An 8495-nucleotide genomic window follows, 5' to 3' on the forward strand; every position below is an offset into this window, starting at 1 on the left:
TAGAACTGGCCAAAATTCGTTATGTTTCCCTTAAAAAACCAGAAGCCTAATTCTAAAAAGGGACTGGTCATTGTTGAATTGATATGATAAATACAGTATATACAAATAATCGGGCTCTCTTTTGTAATTCAGTTTTTGAATATGACAATATCTTTGTTTTGCTTTACATATCTTTATACCTTTACGAATATAAATAACAATTTTTCCGTATTGTTTTGCTTTACGATTTTTCATTTATTTATCGGAACAAAGACATTCAGTCAAAGCATATAGCAACGATTTCCTTGACGAATTAAATTTGATAGTAAGAACACTTTTTCTTTACTCATATAATGGTTCACGGAATATACATTACACTCTGTTTCTTAGTTTTCGATGACATGTTGCCGTTTTATGGCTACAGAGATATTGATAATTTTAAGTGACAGAGATCACAGAGATCGATATTGGAAAGAATAAAATCAAATTAGAAATTATTAAACGGAAATCAATGAAAAACATAGTACGGTGTATATATTAAAAAAGTATATATTAAATTTAAGAGTGCAATATTCGTTCAAAAATATAAAATATTGATAAATAGTAGAAAGTGTGTTTTAAAAGTGAATATATCTAAAATCCGAATAACATTTTTGAAATACTGATACAAATACTGGATTTATTAGGTTTGTTATTTGGTAGACAACAATAGAAATTGTTATCTGTAATACAAGATGAAATGACAAAAATCTGCCTCCTATTTAGTGGAGTTACAGATTGAAACAAACGTTTTATATGTACAATATAATATACGCATCACATTGCTAGATCGATATCACTTCGTATGGCACTATCATATGACATCACTGAGAGTGAGTATACGTCGTATTGAGTATACTGTAACGAACGCTCCTTTTAAACTCATTCCCCGCTGTCTAACTAAAAACATATGGTGACTGTGATGTTGGTGCAATACAGAAATATTTTTGATATTGAAAAAAATATGATTAACAATTAACATGTCTTTTAAAGACATCCCATGTTATCTTACTAAACAATAGGATGACTGTGCAATGAAGAAATGTTTTTAATATTGATATTGATTTAGGTTTAACACTCAACAAAATGTCCTTTACATATATTTAGTACACATTTAGTACACATTTAGTAGGAATTTGTTTTATTTTGATAGATATTTTAGTTTTCAAAACTGTTTCTGTTTTCAGCAAGCATTGGTTTTTTATGACCTTATCACATATGATAATCAGAATGTATTCTTATTTTGTGTTTGTATCACTTATTTTTTTTATACTCTAATATACGTTTTGCAATTGTTTTTCGTGATAATCCTGGGGTTCGCTACAAGGTATAGATGTAGAACGGTGACTGAAATATTATTGTGTACATCGTAAACTAATCGAGAGAGAATTTCTCTCTTCCAGGTATTAGGTCGATTCCTCTTAATTTGTTTTTGTTTCTGGTACCAATGCCGCTTTTTATCGATATATATTACTTAACTCTGCTTTCAGGGCTATGTATTGCGTTGCTAAAGCTGTAGAATAAAGGTATCTTTCCTCCAGCTGATTGTGACAACTGGTAGACCCCTAAAACGGCAAATTGCATCTGGCACCTGAATGTAAATTATACCCTAGGATGTAAATTTAATGACACCATTTTAGATAACACATTACTTCCGGGAATAATGACTCCAAGTTCCTAACTCATCATTTCATTACTTATTATATTCCCTAATTACTTATTCGATTTTCCATATTTTTGGTTTACACTAAAATTATTTAAATGGAATAAGGAACTATGTGTCACGGAGGTTAACACATTGGATGTGTACCGAATGGGGACCCCAGTAACAACCAACAACGTTACCTCCTTCTCTAAATATAGGCCTAGCGAAGCGATCAGCAAAACTCCCCTTCCACACACTGAGGTTCCATTTATCAATAGAAAGACAACATGTGAGATATGAAACGAGCAGACTCTATTTGACAATCCCTTCCCAAAATTGGGGGGGGGGGATGATAAAAAGCATTGTATGGATATCATTGTACCATCACAATATGTCTTCAGGTAAATTCAGGTCAATTTCAGGGGAAATTTTTCAGGTCAAATTTACCTGAAAAGAGCAAAAAGTCATTTCAGGTCAAAATCTTGACCTGAAATTAACCTGAAATTCATATGAAATTGACGTGAAATTGACCTGAATTTCACATGAAAAAAATTTCAGGTGAAATTGACCTGAAATTGACCTGAAATTCACCTGAAGATTTTGACATGAATTAACATGAAGATTTTTTTCAGGTCAATTTCAGGTGAAATTGACCTGAAAAAATCTTCATGTGAAATTGACCTCAATTTCAGGTGAATTTCATGTGATTTTCAGATCAATTTCAGGTCAAGATTTTTCAGGTCAAATTTACCTGAAGACATATTGCCTGTGTAGAGCATAAAGCTTTTTTTTAGTGAACCTTTCAAGCTTTCAATCTTATATCAAAAGCCCTTAGACTTATAGGTACAAAACATGTATACATATGTATAATTTGTAGATATATTTACAATGCACTTGGACAGTGGAGAATGACATAAAATACAAAATACAATAAAATGTAAACGTAATATCAACTATACTTATAATTTCGATCATCGTCTCTTAAAAGCTAAATACAAGTATTTCTCTAACTTTGAAAACTCCCTGACATTTTCTATACTAAACAATTGTATCAGTGGTATCGATGGTTTCCTGTAATAATAATGTTTAATTAATCGGCGCCTGGGGTCAATTTAAAATGGAAAAATCAAAATAAAGTGAAACTCATCTTCAATATCCCTTAAATTACATTTGTTACAAATTCTGTTCATTCTTATCACATTTTGATGCCTCTCTATTTCTATGTCTAATTTATGAGCATATATTCTAAACTTGGTTAACATTTGTTTGTATTTATATCGATCGGTTTGCACAAATAAAATTGTATACCATGGCTATCTATAAGGTGTTGGTAAAATAATCCTTTAGGGAACGTGGTTACATTTGATAAAATGTTTTGTTTTGAAGTATCAATAAGTCTCTGTTCTAATATTTTAAACGCAACATGAAAAGATAATGAAGATTCAAACATGTAATTAAGCCTTAGGACTGCTAACTCGTTTTTTTACATTTCTTATCCACACATCATCTTGACTCACACATTCGTCAAAGCATGTTTTCAATATCAAATTATCCGTTTGCTTTAATTTCAGCCAATATCTAAACACTTTTAATTTTCTACATACGATTAGAGGTAACAGTCCTCACTCACAGTATATTAGATAATTACAGGTAGATTTCCTTACCTTTGATATTTGTTTACAATATTTTAAATGGACACTTTCTACATCTGGGATTTTGTGGATCCCCCATCTTTCTGATGCATAACTTAGTATACTGTTAACATGCGAATCAAATACAGAGCAAAAGGTTTCTGTATTCAGACAATGATTTCTTAAAGATGAATATAATGAAAATAAAGCTTTTCTTCCCTGTTTTGCTATATGTTTCTGCGTTTACCGGTAGTCACCTAACGGAACATCTTGTGGGAGTGTAAACCTATAAGCTAGCGATCACCGGTAGTCCTCTACCACAACGTGACGTTCCCATTATTGTACGGACCATATTGTCGGGTGTCGACCGAGTGAACACCGTACCCCCCTAATACAGCGCGACGCTCCCATCATTGTTTGTAGTATCAATCAGTGGAAGACTGGCCTGTTTCGCGGCAAACCCGAACACAGACGTCAAGACGAATCCTGGCTGGTGGGATGACAGTTAGAGGTGCGAATCCCAAAGGGATCTCCCAGGTGCTAAAGTGACACCATTGGCAGTTCGGGAACATGAAAACTATATGCAGTTGACTGTTATTAGCATGGCCGTAATGCACTGTCTGTCTTCATAGCAGTCGTGTCAACTCCACTTACACTCTCATTCGTTCACGAGATTAAAAAAGGTCGGAGTTCAACCCTTAGCAATTTTGGTAACTCTTTGTTATTATGTTACGGCCGGCGATAATTAGATCAAGACGAAGACGACTGAAATAAGCGCTTACACGTTGTCTTTTTCTCTTGTGATCTATTTGTCATCTTAAAAGATCATAAAACAAAGTGTTTGACATTACATGTGTCACGGTCCTATCGGAGATGTTCGTTTAATTTATCTCGGTAAGCGACTGATTATATAAGGCTGTTCCAGGAGCACGGGTCGACTGCCTGGCCCGGGATAAGCCTGACACTAATCACGAGTAGTGAGCAGACGACAGGAGATCGGGATCTTCGCGCGCAAACTATACGTCTCGCGAAATCACACAAGAACGCGTAATTGAATCACACCTGGGACGTTAGCTAAGATGGCAGATGAAAGACTTGGAACAAGGCCTAGCTAAGAATAATTCCTGTCCTTATTGAATTTGCCAATTGCCATTACGTTTGATGTTTGGTAGGGAACGAGGCCCGTTCTCTCCGCGGCAGTAGGTAATACATTTGGCGGAGAAAACATGTATACAGTAATCAGTTATAGGAACCGCGATTCTCAGCGGCTAGGGAAAGAGAAGACGCAATCTCGACTTAACACGTGAGGTAGATATTTCATACTTACCGTCATATTGTAAGACAGCAAAAGAGGTTACAGGCGAGTTATTGTAAATTGCCAGCTGAGTGAAATATGACATGGAAAAAGGGATTTGAGGGAATCGTCTGAGATATGGGATATGTTATTGAGATAGAACGTTACATGTTTTTACATCCTATACTTTCTATACGCCATCAATCATCTCGGTAAAATTGGAATGTGACACAAATGCCGCCAAATCTCCGTGATGATATGTAACCAATAGCAACAGCGCCCCATACCGATTAGAGACGAAGTGCAGTGGGACACGTGATCTTAAAAAGGAAATTTAAATTACTCTATTACGGTATTAATCCACTTTTTGAAGACCTCCAGTAGAATATAGATATTAGTTATCTTCAATGTTTACCCGTTAACACAATGGTGGGTTTTATCTTAAAGGCTGTTAAGCACACCCCAATGTTTAGAACAATAAAATGACGTCATTCATCAAAATGACAAATATAATATAGGCAATCTTTGATTCATTTAGTTAAGTGCTTAGTTTTATACAATTTATAGATGAAGATAGTCATTCTTTTTAATTTGAACTTTGGCTAAAAATAATTTTGAAGGAACACCACGTGCTGTAAAATTATAATCAAACTGTAATCAGTGGATAAGATACCAGGGAGGTCACACCAGTTAAGGTTTTATATGAAGATAAATAAAAGTGTACACACACTTGCATCATAGTGTTAACGTTTGTATCTAAGTGTATGCAAACTACAATGCTGGACCAAATTTAGTGAGAAGAAAATGAATTCTTGCAGTAACAATAATCTCCGTGATTTTTGTTTTTGTAACCTGATTCATGATTTAAAAGTCTCTAAAATGCAAATGACGTTAAAATATCTATATTTACACTTGTTACACTTGTAAAACATGGCTGACATCTTTGTCATCAATAACTTAGTATAACCTAATCAATACCACTGATTGCTTCTCCAGCCAATTGACAGGTAACATTCAAATTCCTCAAGAAAGACACGTTATGTAAGCGTGTATGTTTAAAGGTTTAACCATCTTCCATCTTGATCAGGACAAACCAAGTATTGCAATTATGTGATCGAATCTCTACATTATTTTTTGTATTATTTTTGTTCACTTGAGTTTTGCTTTCAAATAGCTTTTATCTTTTTTTCTATATTGAATGAGAAACCCGCATACATTTGAATCCAGCCACTATAGCACTTAATCTCAGACAAGTTATTACAAATGTCCAATCACGTAATCATTTGATAATGACATGTTTTATAATTTAATGTATGAATGTGTTTAAGTGTGCTGTCAATCGTTTTAGATCAAAGGAAAAAATATACTTATAAAAAATATAAAACGACAATATTTCTTTATTCTTTTGCGACAAATCATTAAGATGTCATAAAGCCTTAAATAGGATACATACTGTAGGACTCTGTTGATAGGCGGTGCTCAATATTGATAAAGACATACGCTATTGTACGACATTGTACAATATCAGTATTATCCCAATACTGTAGAAGTGGATGTTTTCGTGAGTGCGCAATTTTTAAGCAAACGACTTTCGTGATTGTGTTATTTTTGAACGATATACTTTCAGACTTTTAGTTTCACAGTTCATACATTTACACATTATATTATTCGGGATCAAACGACCTTCGCTCAATAAGACTAATAACAACGGAACATTGTTTCTTCTTGTTGTTTTGGATGCAGCCGATGTACTAGTACTGTTTTCTTAAGTAAATCTGGATTTTGTTCTTGTATGTTTTGTAGGGTATCCGAAATCAATCAGCAATGCTACTGTTATCAAAGAAAGTAATGTCGAGGATCAAATAGACGATTCTACTATCAAACCGAAAATCTAGTAAATTTTATACTGTCTTTTTAAATAAACCATAGAACGTGTAGGGCTATAAAGAAGAATATGTATGTAAATTATGGATATTTGTTTAGCTTTCCTGATATCCATGTGGTAAATTTATCTTTTATACTTTACCGATTATTCTGTGTATTTAAGCCATGGGCTAATAATATTGGTATTGCCTGTTTCAAGTCAAGGCCATCTGGGACGATTCTTGCTCAAATGTTTTAGTGAGCTAAACCTTGTCTTTAGTGAGAAGACTTTGCAATTCAGCGAAAATCACCCAATAAAACATCAGGTTTTGAAGGCTTGAAAGCTTTTTTACAATAAAATTGAAAATAGCACTTTGACGTCAACAGGGATAATATGTAATCTTTACCCCTTTACATTAAAGATGCCCAAATGCTGACAGAACATAAACGACATGACAAGCATCTTTTGAACAATAATTGGTGTTTAATCGTGTCAATGTATATCTTGTTAACAAAAACTTATATAACATAATTTATCTTGCTTTTGGTGCATGCGCACTCAGTCCTTCATTCCATATAAGGCATAGTGCCATGAATTGTTTCGCTACGTATCAAATTACTTTTAATATTTTATCATGAAGCTCAAACTTTTTAATGGCGATAATGGTATAAGGTAAGTAACTTATGTAACTGAAGAAAATACTAATTCGTCTGCCCGTGTCTTTAAAAGAGAAAACAGACCTTTTTCCAACGGTATAGCATATTCAAATAATTTATACTGCAGAATTTATACACTGTGAATATCCGAGTTGAACAACCTAGTATACATAAAAATGACGAGGACAGAAATTGAAACACGGTACTTTTGGAGCACCTCCTGATTCTAAGAGAACATTCAGAGAGTAATGTCTGCCATGACATTGGAAGTTTCTATACCTAATGAGTTTGAGGAGCTGGTAGAACCCTAACGAGCTTACACAGAAAAGATATTAGTTTCTCGTTAGTGTTGAAGTGTGACATGTCCCTTTTACCAAATACAACATGGCTTCTGAGTTAATGAGGTTTGTCCCTGAGACAACGCATTGCTATTTATCTCTTCCCCCTATTAGCGACCAATTGATTTTTGCTAATTAACGAGACTGCTAGTCGTGTTTTAACAGACTGGGGAGGTTATTGCACAAGCGAATGCATGTAACAATTTAAATTTACGGTTTGTGTCCGGGCGTATTACCGTTGTTGAGATCAGAATTACAGCATTTTCCTTGGACACATAATGCGACTATGTGCATTGCGAATACCTTAGTGTATACTGTTTACTATGTTTGCGCAAAACTTTTTTCTAAAGGACAAATGCAGTTTTTATTAATTTACTTAATTATTTTCAATTCACTTACCGTCAAGGTTACTTTTCGAATATATAACAAATATACATTATGCAATGAAACATGAATAGAAAAGTTCACAGACTGATTAGATAAAAAGTAAAGAAACTTAAGTAATTTTGTCATTACCTTTAAGTGATTGAAGGTGATTAGTCTAATGACGATATGTTTACTCAAGTTTATTAATCAATTTTAAGCAGTATGAACTAAAACATCGACGAAACATTGCGTTGGAGTATAACGGAAAATGAATTGTTAGTCATCGTTAACTGAACGAAAACAGAATTCCCATAACAAATCACATTTCCTGGTATGTTTCTGGACAAATGGTATAAATGAAATGTTATTTTATTTTTCTGTTCATGAGTGGTTTTTTAAAAGGTTACATAAGTCATTAAGTGTTTTAACAGTGTTCATTCAATCCTTTTGTTCTATTCTGGCAATTCATCATTAACCTCAATACATGTATGTGGTAGTAATATAAGAAAAATCGTTTGTCTCAACACCTGATCAAACCCATAAGATTTTGTTAAATAACAAAGACATTTTGATTGTGTTGGATCAATGACAATCTGCATTCGTGTCGGCGATCTCACATCTGCAGTGTAAAATATCATATCAATAATATCTACTCATGTGGAACCAAAACATACAGCATCCAC

This window comes from Argopecten irradians, chromosome 11 (assembly GCF_041381155.1).
Source record: "Argopecten irradians isolate NY chromosome 11, Ai_NY, whole genome shotgun sequence".
In the NCBI taxonomy this organism is placed as follows: Eukaryota; Metazoa; Mollusca; class Bivalvia; order Pectinida; family Pectinidae; genus Argopecten; species Argopecten irradians.